We start from the raw sequence: 13,832 nt of genomic DNA, 5'->3' as shown, positions 1-13,832 counted from the left end.
CCAGATGTACGGATAAACAAATTGTGGTATATCCATACAATGGAATACTATTCAGCAATAAAAAGGAATGCCCCACTGATATGCATCTCAACATTTAGGAATATTAAAATAATTATACTCAGTGAAAAAGCCAGACCAAAAATAAGTTTGTATGGTACAATTCCACTTATATAAAGTCCTACAAAATCTAAATTAATCTGTAGCAAACAAAAGCAGTTCAGTGGTTGCCTGGCAGTGTTGAATGTGGAGAGGTGGAGAAGGGAAGCATCACAAAGTGAAATAAGAAAACTTTTCAGTGAATGATATGTTCAGTTTCTTGATTGTAGTGATACTTTCATAGGAAGATACATATATTATATCTTACCAAACTGTATACTTCAGATACATACAATTTATTATATATCAGTTACACCTCAATAAATCTGTTAAAAACCAAAAAAGGTCCATAGATACTAATACAAGAACATGTTTACCATGTATCAATTTTCATAAAGTCTGTGAAAAAATACATTTTGTCATCCTATACATGTTCGTATAAACCTAGAAAATATCTGAAAATAAAGGTTTATGCTCCCACAGCAGGTCACACAAGGGAGGTAAAGGAGGATTCAGGAATAGTAGTGGACTTTTTGCTTTATACATATATCACATTTTTCACAACCAGAAAACTATTAATTTGACATCTAATTTACATAAATAAATGGCCTTAGAGAAATTAGGATTGTCTCATAAATGTTTTACGTCATTCCTTCTCATTTCTCAGTTGAATTTCAACAAGAATAGTGAGTATTTTTTATTCCACAATTTGTAGTAATAGGAAGTATAAGTAATAAGTATTGCTTTTGCTAAGGTTATTGTTTAATTTTTATAATTTAGTTGTGTAATCTTGGCTACACTGTATTCCTTAGATTGAAGGAATCTTCTGAACACGAGTTAAATAAAAACAAAAGTAAAAACAATCATAAACTAAACCTACCTGGAAATACAGCTTTCATTTCAACTAGTAGTAAATTAAAATCTTGGTTAAATATTTAGACCCTGGTATATATACAGATGGATTCTCTGTGTGAGTGAAATCCGAAATAAACACAACAAAATAGCTGAAACAGCCAAAGTGGCAAATTTAAGCTCAGACATCTGGCTGCCTCTAGGATATAACTGCAGTTCTTTCCAGGGAACCCCACACCTTGAATTAATGAGAACACTTGGATATTGTTTTTTATCTTTCTCTCCATTTGATATGTAATAGACCAAAAAAGAAGAAACTACAAAAAATGGTTCTATGAATCTTTACCAAAAGCAATCCTAGGCTGAACTTTTTAGTATATAGGTCAACTTAAGGTCACAACAGATTCCTTATATATCAAAATAGCCATTTCAAATGGCTTACAGCCTAACAATTTTATGTAATTCTTACAAATTAATAATGAGTTTTAAATGCCAAGACACCTACAGATAATAAAAGAAACCTATGACTTCTGCCTAGGCAGGCTGTTAAAGAAGTCATTTTTCATTGAGAATAACTCTGCAAAGTAGTCAATTGCCAATTTAGCCAATTGGTTGTAACAAATAGGCTTTGTTTTAAAAGTTCATTTGCAAACCTTACTGTTTGGAAATTGGAATACATAATTTTTTTCTTTGCTTAAAAACAATACTAGATTTAGCTCTAGCCAGTCTACTAAAACCTATTTAGTGCATAGCTTAATACATATATCTTATTATACAAGTATTAAAGAATAGAAACACCATTTTAAATACTGATTTTCATAAATAGAGAGTGTCAACTTGGAAACTGAGAAATGCATTATCCCCTGCTAAAGTGGTAGCTAGAATTTCCTAGTTCCTATATATTCCTCTTCCTAATACTAAGGAGAGTAAGTACACAAAACTATAAAATGCCTTTATGTTGTTGACTGTCTTTATCCCCCAATAGAATATAAGCTCCAGGAGGACAGGAAGCACACTGAAGAGACAGTTCTCAACAATAATTGAAAAGGTGGGGACAAGGGCTGACTGTATAGAATCAATATTATGATTGAAGTTTGAGTGGAAATGAGGATATAAGAGACACAAAGTAAGTGAAAATCAATTAGAAACTCCATGAACAAGAAGCTCTATAGAAGTCATAGTTCAATCATAATAAGGTAATGGCTTCAAATTAGATTAAGTCAGCTTTAAGAATAACAGATGTACTCTAATACAGGGACAAAATCATTAAAAATCTGAAAGATAACAAGGAACAGTAAAAGATGTATGTTTGTCCTCCCAACAAGAAAAAAAAAGCAATCAGAAACTCCAGGAGATAAAAATGGTATAAGAAGAATGCTTTCAGCATATCATACAAACTAAAATATGGCACAGTTTTCAGTAATTGGTAGAATTCAAAAAGGAAAAATATATTTAAATTTGATTTTAGGGATAGGGGTCAACCTTTGGAATTCAAGAGAATAGGATATAAATTTAGCAAATAAATTTCCTTTTCACTGAACAAAATTTGCATAACCGTAAGCAAATTTTTATGAGTTATCAACTTTTAGAATTAACCAATGGGCAAAACATCATCTTTAAAAAATAAAAAGAATCTGCTTTAAAAATAAAAAAGTAAAGACATGTCTGATAAAAGTTAGTAGATTGGAATGGGAAAATCAAGTCAAAATAACAGGAGCACTAATCATGTGTATATATGTATAGACTGCTATATATATAAAATCTCATGGTAACCAGAAACCAAAAATCTGTAACAGATACATACAGAAAAAAAAGAGAAAGGAGCCCAAATGTAATACTAAGGATAGTCGTCAAACGACAAGGGAAGAAAACAAAAGATGCTAAGTGAAATATGTCAGAAAGGGAAAGACAAATACCATATGATTTGACTTATATGTGGAATCCAAAAAACAAACAAATAAACAAACGTAACAAAATAAAAACAGATGTTACAGATACAGGGAACAAACAGCTGGTTGCCAGAGGGGAGGGCAGTGGGGAAGGAAAGAAATAGGTGAGGGAGATTAAGAGGTACAAACTTCCAGTCGCAAAATAAATGAGTCACAGGTATGAAATGTACAGCATGGGGAATATAACTCTGTCACACAGTCAGTGTCCGTGTAATATCTTTGTATGGTGACATATCATGACTAGACTTTTTGTGGTGATCAGTGTGAAATGTATAAAAATACCGAATCACTGTGTTGTGTAATAGATCTACGACATAGTGTCATAAATCAATTATACTTCAAAAACAAACAAATTCATAGAAAAAAGAGATCTGACTTGTGGTTACCAGAGGCAGAGGATGGGCAACCAGAGAATTGAATGAAGGCAATCAAAAGGTACAAACTTCAGATATAAGATAAATAAGTACTAGAGATGTAATGTACAATATAATAATTATAATTAACACTGCTGTGAGTTATGTGTGAAAGTTGAGAGTAAATCCTGAGTTCTTCTCACAAAAACATGATTTTTTTCTATTTCTTTTATTTTGAGCCTATATGCAATGATGGATATTTACTAAACTTACTGTGATATACATCTCACAATGTATGTAAATCAAATCATCGTGCTTTACATCTTAAATTTATACAGTGCTATATGTTGATATTATCTCAATAAAACTGAAAGAAAAAGTGTTTGTAATTAAAAATACTTTTAAACAAAGAACAGGAGCACTAATAGTCTTCTAAGATGTACAGAGCCAAGAGACACCACTTACAGTCGAAAGAATAATATATCTGTATTATAGATACTCTATATATTATATAGTTAGAAATTTTATCAAGAAAGAAACTAGAAAATGATAGAAGTAAGTTAATCCTCTTCTACTATCATAGGAAGGAAATGATCGTGTTGAGAATTGATAAATCAAGAAATAGCAGTATAAACAAACTGTTTCAAGATACTAGAGGACCCCAAACAAGGAAGCAATTATAGGAGGTTGCCCTGCTGGGCATTTAATGTTTCTATACCATTTTGACTTTTTCACCATTTTCAAGCAGTATTTTGATTTTTACAAATAATTTATGTGATAAATGGGAGATAAGTAGGGCCCATTTATCATCAGTTACACATGGCACAGCCTCATTAGGAGTTCTGCGGAGGACTGTATGAGCCAAACTGTGGTTTGGAATTCTAGGAAACCACAGTTCTTTAGGTGCAAAGAGTCAGGGAGAGTAAAAAGCCCTTGGGCGGTCCTCTTTACAGTTATACCCAGAGAGTCCAGTCCCCAGTGATGAGGTGAGCACCTTTTAAAAGTATTACCTATCAAAGATGGGAGAGATACCCCCTCATCAAACTTCAAAGCTACAAGCAATCAGTCAAACCTCTGAAGATCAGCCTTTCCCAGTTCCTGCCAAAAAAGCATTCTCTCTGGTTAGCTGTTTCTCTGTCAGTGTAATCTGAGCAATTCTGTAGAGACTTCCATCTATGAAAATCATTCTTGTTTCAGAGATGAAATTAACATGTATTGTCTAGTTTTTCTAAAATTACTCTAATTTTGGCTTCACGGATACTATTTTTTTTAAATATAGCTGTTTGTATGTAAAACATATATTGTATTAGATAATTAGAAATATGTAAGACAGAAAAAGCAGAGTAAGGACTGGTGTGTTGACATGTTAGATAGTGTATCCAGGATTTCATGGTAAATACTGAAGGAAGTGAAGCAGTTGGTCATGTAGGATCTGGGGGAAAGGGGAGTAACAGGGGCAAAGACCCTGAGGATAGAGGATGTCTGGTGGGTTTAGTATAGCTGGAGAAGAGTGGTGGTGAGGGACAATATTTAGAGACCAGGTGTGAGAGATTATTTGAGGGGGAGTGTGACTAGAGAGGTAGAAATAGATCATATTGAGTCTTGCTGGACATAGTTAAGGCTTTGGGTTTTACTCCAATGAAAGGAGAAATATTGGAGATTCTTTAGCAGAAGAATGACAGGATGTGACCACTTGGACCACTGGGTTGACATTATCTGAAAACATGCAAAAGCAGAAGCAGGCAGACCAGTGGTGGTGATAAGACGTGGACAGATTCTGGTTTTACTCTGAAGGCAGAGCTGATAGAGGAGAAAGAGAGGAGTCAAGTATTAAAGTTTTCAGAATAATAACTGGAAGAATGGAGTTGCCATCGACCGAGACACAGAAGCCTCAGGGAGGAAAAAAGGTTTTGGGGTGGGGGTACATCAGGAGTTCAGAAATATCCACTAGAAAAATTCTTTCTAGATAAAAAGAGATCATGATGTCTTTATTTTCACCACAGTAAAAATCTGAGTGAATCAAATATTCTTCTCTTTTTTAGGTAAATGGAAACATGACCATTTTGAGATTTCTAATGTTACTCAAAGTATCCATTTTTAGAACTGTTTACTAGGCTCATCTCTGGAGTCCTCCTCTCCTATTCCAAATATGTATTTCAGGAGAATCTACCTGGAACTCAGCATTTAAGCATGCAAATAAGCAGCTCATTTATTTTGGTCCAGGGAAAATATCATTAATCAAATTTATGAATGCAATGAAATCACTTCTTCCATGTTTATTAAAAGTCATTATGAAAATGTTATCTCTGGGCTCAGCTGACAGTTTTAAACTTAATGTGGCTTTTAATCAATGGCAACAAAATCAATTATGTCACCATTGGGCATCTTAAGGAAGGTAAATTACTACCAGTCAAAAAGTGTTTTCCTTTGGATTTATATCCTCACAGATTAAAAAAAAAAAAAGGAAATTCGAACCATAAAAAAGAGCAGAATCGTGTTTTCCATAGAGGTAGAACTGTGTAATGGAAAGAGCCCTATTTAGGAGAAAAAAAAGCAGTCTGAGTTGTATGGTCTGCTATACCCCAGCACTGTGACCTTTCAAAAGTCACCTGATTTTACTGAGCAGCAAGTTCTCATTCTTTAGAATACCTGTTTAGAGCTTTACTATACAGTATAAATGTAATATGGTGTTAATAAATTACATTTAAGTGTTTTTGTAAATATGGGTAATTATTTATATTTTTTACACAGGACTTATTCATTTGTTTCCTCATTCAAAGATTATTGCTTACTTAGGGCCAAACTTTGAAGTAAAGATCTTCATTTGCTTGGAAGGTACAGATATGTATTCAAGGCAGGTGATGGGTGGATGGGTGGATGAATGGACAGATAGATGAATTAATCAATGATAGTGTACATGCAACTGCTTCAGAAAATTTAAAGTGCTATTCCAATGTGGATTTTGAGTATTTCATGTAAAGTATCCACCTGCCTTCATAATATACTTCTTTTCCTCCACAATAATGGGAGATAATAGATTTTAGATTTTAAAGGTGTCGTAAGAACAGATTCATTAATCTCAAGCTACACTGCCACCTTTTGAGGAAAGTTGATATGCTTTTCTATTCCCCATTCTGAATTATATCCAGCCATAGTATTCAATAGTTTCCATCAGAGGATACACAATATGATTAAATGACAACATTAAGATTCTCCAATATATTCTCCTACTATAAAGTAGAAATAAATATATACATCCCAACCTAAATATAACTCTCATTAAAATTTTTTAGGAAGAAATTACAGTAAAAAACAGAAATTCTCTTGTAACAGTCAAAAGAAATTAAACCCTCTTGGCCTTACGAGTTAACATATCTAAGAAATCAGTAGTCCAGAATCAATCCTCTTCAATTTCCTAATCCATTCAACCTCAATAGGGTGACTTTTTGGCGCTGGGGAGAAGCGGCCTGCAGTGGCTCCAGCCTTAGTCATTCTTTTGGAGATTCAAGACTAAATACTTTTATCACTAAGTCTCTCATGAGATTCACTTTTAAAGGGTCTAAAAAGTTAATAGGACATACAATATTATCAGAGTATTTGCCCCATATCCATGAAATTTACAGAAAAAAATATCCAGCTCCTTAAAGTTATCACACTTAAAATTATGCTTCCAAATTCAGTATTCAATAATGCTAAATATCACAGGAGAGCATCACCAGTGTCTGAGAGAAGGAAGACGAAAAGAGAGAATCGTGGTGTCAGGCTGGGCAAGATACCAATCAATTTATGAGAGACGCCCAGAATCCACAATCTGTGAGATTAAACTCAGTTCCACCAATGTGGAATTATTCTTAAAGGGATTCTCAATCTTCAGTGTTAAGAAGGTCCTCTCCATAGTTTGGATCCCAGTTCCTTCCAGCACAGTTATTTAATCCTAATCTTTGGGATCCTGCTCTTCTCTTTCTGTCAGAATTCTTTTGTCCCAGTCATCATTTCTGTCCTAGTAACAACTAGACCAATATCTCTCCCTTCCCTTTATCTTCTTTAGAGCAATTTTAGGGAAAGTTCAGTTTTTTCCTTTTATATCTGAATCTCCTGGCCTTTCAGATCTCATTTTCCCCTTCACATTTGCTTTGTCTGTGAGCTAAAATACCAACTTTTCCAGTGAGCAACTCTCTCTTCTTTTTTTACTGAAGTATTGGTGATCTACAATATTGTGTTAATTCCTGGTGTACAGCATAGTGATTCAGTCATACATATATATGATATATTCTTTTTCATTATAGGTTATCATAAGATATTAAATATAGTTCCCTATGCTATACAGTAGGACCTTGCTGTTTATCTATTTTATATATAGTAGTTTGTATCTGCAAATCCCAAACTCCTAATTTATCTGCCCCACCACTTTCCCCTTTGGTAAACATATGTTTGCTTTCTGTGTAAGCAACTCTCTCCAGCTCACTAAGCCAGTCTTCCTTTATTTGATTTCTAACTAATCATTCCAGTTGCTTTTTAATTGGCTGGAAAAAATGTAATTTTCCTGGAGGAAAATTAAAGGTACAACTTATTTTCATTTCCTTCTTCAATGGTGGGTTTGCAATGACCTAACTTTGAGCTATACCTTTATCTTCTCTCAAGAGGATAGCATATCCTGTTCATAGAAAGAGCTTCCATTCATGTTTAGATATTCACTGATAAAACTCTACCTCACTTTTCTAGGAAAACCCATAATTTGGGTCTATGAAATCAGGATCCACAGTGAAAGTTTACAAGTTTCAGTTAACAAGACTCAAGCCAGCCTGAGACCACAGAGTTTATTCCTGCCACACTTTTCTTTCTTAGCCTTGAAGGCAGGTGACACGGCATAGAGGTGAGCTGAATGTGGGTCAGTGGGTCCAGCACTGCACACAACAGCCCTGGTGCAAACAGCACCAAGCTAGAAGCTCACTAGTGTTCTGTAGAATGTACAAAACTCAGATGCCTTGCAGTTTTAAAACAGCAAATTCTGTTACTCCTTCCAATGTCAAAAAGGACTCATCTGAACTTTGCTTCACCTGAAATACCAGGCCAAGCTGTGCCTGTGAATTTCAAGGTCTTGCTGTCATAGTCTTACCTAAAGGCATCTCTGTCCAGGAAGGCTGAAGTCACCTGTGAAGCTAGAGTGCCTCTAAGGCCAGGTGCTGGTGGTCTTGCCTGAATAAGAACTGTCACTTTCCTGGAACAAAGTTATTATATGCTTCAGTGACCCATCAAAGTCATAATCCCACCTGGCTAATTTACTAAAGCCTGAGGCCTAATGTCACCCACCCAGGGTGCCATGAACTAAAAACCAACAATAAAATTGTGAAAAGCAGCCATATGGCATGCTATGGAGAGCTGACCAAAGTCAAAAGACCATCACTCCCACCTCCACTATTGCTTGGTAAACCAAAACCCTCTTGGATTAATTCAGGGTCTTGCTTTGGCAACACACCTCTATCTCCAAATTCTCTTTCTTTCAACTTCTACTCCTTATGTATTGTCAAGGTGTCTGGTCCAATGTACACGATTTGGAGGTTTGCCTATTTAATATGTAAGACTCTTCTCCGTCTACTGAAGTTCAGAACCAACTCCGAGCTGATGAAAAAGTCAGGAGGGTGGAGACTCTCCCTTTATTACTGAGGAAACTGTTGGTGTAACAGCTTACATATGCAGCCACAATGCATTCCCACTACTGCACCCCACGACCAGGCTATCTACCATATGTTAGGGAGAAAAGCAGAAGATCATACTTCACCTAATTAAAAAAATTAGGTTTGTAAGGTGTGGTTTATTTTATGCACTGCTAGAAAGAAATGAAACCTGCCTGGCATTTAAACTAGGACCTACTATTAATCGTAAGATATATGTTTATTCAGAGATGCTAAGCTGTTTTTAAAATGTGTCTTAAGACTGAAGAAATATGAAACAGGATCTCTACAAGCAGGCGAATCCTACACAAAGTAAGTAAAGAGAAGCAGGTAAGCTGCAGGTCCTTTTCATTCTCCCCTGCACGTTAGTAAGATGACTGGCTTCTCTGCGGGGAGCAGGGAGAGAGGGCAGAGAGGCCTGGAAGAGCTATCCTTATTTTTGAGGGCTTGGAAATGTGAAACAAGGACAAAAGAGATTCCCTCTCCCAACCAAAAATTAATGTTCTGTTTCAAAGAACTTGAGATAGTACGAAAGATGAAGCCAGAAGCAATCTCTAAAACCCTTAATATGGAAAAAAAAAAAACCTTATCCTTCACAGAAGGAAAGTTTTGCAGGAAAAAAAATCGACGTATGAAATTAATATTTATTTTTACCAATTGGAAACAATATTACTACATGGAAATTTCAACTTGAAGAAAATAATTAGAGCATAGTAAATATTTTGGAGCTATTATTTGTAATTTTTGAGCATTGAACCAGCATTTTGTACAATCAATGGAAACAGGATCTAGAACTTGATATCATCAGAACAACACAACTTCATCTTTGGTCTAATAAGTTTAATCAGTCTTGACCGTTCATTTGTCTCAATGGGCTCATGATAACTCTCCTTCTAAATCAGAGATATTACAGTCTTAGCCTCTATAGCAAGAACAGATTGCTGACTTTTGACTTTCAATTGATTAAAAGCATGCTAGCTGAGCGTTATGGATAAAGGGACGTTCAGGAGCCTAGTGAACATGACCACCAAAAACAAATAAATAGCCCAGAGATGGAGCCTGAAGGCCTTGGAGGTGGTATATAAAAGCAATGTTGTCAAGGGCTTCATCTTTGGAGTCAGTCGGACCTGAGCTTTAACATCAACACCACTACTTACTAAGTGGGCAACTGCTGGACCTCACTTCACTTCAGTTTCTTCATCTGTGTAAAGTAAGAATAAGTCCTCCCTCCCATGAGTGTTGCGTGAACTAGGAGGCGATGTGTGTAAACCACTAGCACAGTGCCTGACCCATAGGACGTGGTCACAAAATAGAAATACTTCATTCTTATTACAGGAAAATACACAATACTGATACAGCTCCCACACGAGACGAACACGGTTTTCCCACTGTAGTAGTTACTGATGCTGACAGCTATCAAAATTCATCAAACTGTACATCTGAAATATGTGTCGTTTACTGTACAGGAATCATACCACAATAAAGGTGTTATAAATACACACACACACACACACACACACATATATATATATATATATATATTTTTTTTTTTTTAAGAGATATTTCAGGTCCTCTGCCTTCTGGACACAAGGTAGAACTGTATCTCTGGCCCCCTAATGGTTGCCAGGATTATTTCTGCCCAATGAGCTATAAGTAGAATCTGTGTGTCTCTTCCTGATCAGAGCATTTATTTTATTATTTTTTTAACATTTTTTATTGATTTATAATCATTTTACAATGTTGTGTCAAATTACAGTGTTCAGCACAATTTTTCAGTCATACATGGACATATACACACTCATATTTTTTTCTCTGTGACCTACCATAAGATTTTGTGTATATTTCCCTGTGCTATACAGTATAATCTTGTTTATCTATTCTACAATTTTGAAACCCTAGTCTATCCCTTTCCACCCTCCACCCCCCTGACAACCACAAGTCTGTATTCTCTGTCTATGAGTCTATTTCTGTCCTGTATTTACACTTTGTTTTTTTTCTTTGCTTGTTTGTTTGTTTTTGTTTTTGTTTTTTAGATTCCACATACGAGCGATCTCATATGGTACTTTTCTTTCTCTTTCTGGCTTACTCCACTAAGAATGACATTCTCCAGGAGCATCCATGTTGCTGCAAATGGCGTTATATTGTCGGTTTTTATGGCTGAGTATTTAAATGTTGATGTGGGACCCTCTAGATCTTTCCTTCCTTTTGCCACAACTGGCAGTGTTCCATAGAGAGAGTAGCTGTGCCATCAGCCTGGGTCCCAGAGTGATGACAGCATAACACAGCTCCTAGCCAACCATCAATCAAAATGTAGTATGAGTGTTGTTTTAAACTAGTGAGATTTGGGGATTGTCATTACCAAAACATAATTTAGTCAGTCCCGACAAACACATCTAGTTAATCTTAAATCTAAGAATTGCATGTTTTTATTATTACCATATCATACTATCAACTTTTATATGCCCTATATCATCCTTCTACTGTTATTATCATCAAGCACGTTGTTGGCAATATTGTTTGTTGAAGTTCATTCATTCATTCAACAAATATGTTCCAGACACTGTGCTAGGTTCCAGGCAAAGAACCCTGAACAAGTGGACACTGTACCTTTCATAGTTTACTGGGAAGTTGATTGGATCATGGGGGCAGGAGGAGATTATAGATATTAACCAAAAAATTCTCTTAAGATTTTGACTTAATCATTTAAATTTAAATTATACAGAGATCTAGCACCACCATACTTCCAATCATTATAGTTACAATAGGTTTATAATCTTTTTAGATACTTGCAAAGTATCTGAAACCCTCAGTCATGGCATCACTCCTTAAAACTAAAACTTACCTGGGAGAGGAAATCATTACTTGGTTAAGCCCTTAGTAGGGATAGTTTACTTTTCACACATGGCCAAGCTAGTAAAGGTTAAAAGCCTGTGAAAGAGAGAAACTCAGCAGAATTTTTAAGGGGGCTGAAGGTTAGGTGTATAAGGAACAACTTAAACACAGAGTACCTGTGAGCATACATAACTGTGGTGGGATGGGTGAAGCAGAAGAGCATCCTCCAGTGAGTAAGGAATAATGAAAGGCAGGGTAGGATATTAGGATACACACTAGATTAAAAACTAGTTAGTTAGCTTGATTGAAGTTCTGGCTTTACTCACTTATTTGCTATATGACCTAAAATAAGTTACTTAACTTTTCTTAGCCTTAGTTTCCTCACTTAGAAAATACGAATAATAGATTGTTTTTTAAAAAACTCAAGGAGTTTAAATCTAGGTAAAAATGTAGACATGAAAGCATTTCTGAAAACCCAAAAGTGCTATTCAAAGGGAAAACGTCAATAATGTAAACATGGAGGGGCTTCTGGGGAAGGACAGGAAGTTTTATCCTATGATAAAGTGACAAGCTTTTTGAAAGTTTTACTTCACCTGAAGGTTTTACTTTCAGTGTCAACCAGCAGGGATATAAGTGTGCTCCAAGAATAAAGTCACTCTTACTCACCTGCATTCCAACAGTTCACTCCAATAGTCATTGTTGGAACAGTCCATATGTGGAATACTAAAATATTCAATAGTTCATTCCAGTACTCACCTGCATTCCAATAGTTCCTCAGTGGAAGGAAAAGGAACTGAGTTACAGCAGACAACAGACTTCAGAACTTGAGATACACTGTCAAGAATGAAAACCAGCTGGAACAGACATCACCATGCATTCTGGACAGAAAAAAAATTCGAGAAGCACTGGATTAGCTGATTTCTTGGTGAGCCTTTCATTGTTCCTATTAGCTATTCTCTGGTCTGTGCCAGAGAGGATCCCCCGAACATCCTCCAACAACCATTTGGGAAATCATACCCTTAGAGTATAGATAGGCAAGAGTCAGGATGGGCAAGAGCAACTTTATGAGTGGAGGCATAAACTCAGGAGCAAAAGCAATTCATTCAAGGCAGCTAAAGGGATTTGCACTTTCTTCCCTGCAGACCTTAAGCACCACCACCTTTCACTACATTCTAATCATTGCAATTAATAAGAGCATATTAATTCTACAACTTTGAGAATCAAAATAATTATGCTTTAGGAAAACATTATGAATCATAAAAGTAAAGCTTTGTAACACATAATTTTAATAAACATTTCCCCCAGAAATTTAACCCAACCCTTCTTTTCAGTCTGAGAGATTCTAATTTGAACAGTAAGGGTTATTTTTTATTTGCAGATGCTACTACTAATTTGACATTAAGTGTCATGCCCTCAGTGACAGTCTCCGCTACAAAACTATACCAGAGAACAGAAACAATTGCCTAATTAAAGCTTTGACTCCATTGCTAAGATAATTCCAGCAAAATATGTTTTGCCTGAGGAAAAAAACTCTCCTGAAATCTTGAATTAATTTTATTCTTCTGGATGAGAAATGACAGCAAATCTTAACATCTTAGGTTTACATTTCTGTGGTCTCTCCTCCTAGAAACTTTCCTCTCTTAATGTGTCCTCATACTAAATCAAAGGAAAAAATCCTTTATTATTCAGGACCACAATTTTCCTTACGGAAAAGTTTTCCCTAGTAAGTACATGGTCTTTCACATTTAAAAAATGAATTTGTTTATGAACCTGTATTAAATATTGTTCTAACACATGAAAGGTTAAAGGAGGAAAAAGACGGGGGGCGGAAGAAAGTTTTTGTTTGTTTGCTTTCGTTTTTCAATGAAAAGAATCTTTCCAAAGTAGCAAGGTAAAATAAACTTTTAAGCAGAATATTGTGAATCACAGTAAAATAACCTGAAATACAATACTGAGAGCTTGTGACATCTCCTGTGGTCATAAGGGCTATGCTTGGAACACTCCTAAAAATAAAGTTTATATTGATTGAAAGCATTTTTCTGGCTATCTGCTCCCTAACACCAAGAGCTGTATTGAAC

At 35.5% G+C, this 13,832-nt stretch overlaps 1 protein-coding gene across 13 annotated transcripts in view; it reads right to left on the bottom strand.

Moving 5' to 3' along the window:
• ELAPOR2 (endosome-lysosome associated apoptosis and autophagy regulator family member 2) overlaps positions 1-13,832 on the bottom strand; it is a 660,265-nt gene that overhangs the window by 196,558 nt on the left and 449,875 nt on the right. For 12 of the 13 annotated variants that reach the window (XM_072965097.1, XM_072965100.1, XM_072965099.1 and 9 more), the window contains one exon: positions 12,511-12,632. The gene's annotated coding sequence lies outside the window, so the exon portion shown is untranslated. Of the gene's footprint in view, positions 1-11,764; positions 11,851-12,510; positions 12,633-13,832 lie in introns of those variants that run through there. The other variant, XM_072965094.1, reaches the window with a different exon arrangement.

The sequence above is a fragment of the Vicugna pacos genome, chromosome 7, assembly GCF_048564905.1.
Source record: "Vicugna pacos chromosome 7, VicPac4, whole genome shotgun sequence".
Lineage (NCBI taxonomy): Eukaryota > Metazoa > Chordata > Mammalia > Artiodactyla > Camelidae > Vicugna > Vicugna pacos.
Note: the sequence above shows the minus strand (reverse complement) of the source record. Positions and strands in the feature narration are given on the sequence as shown.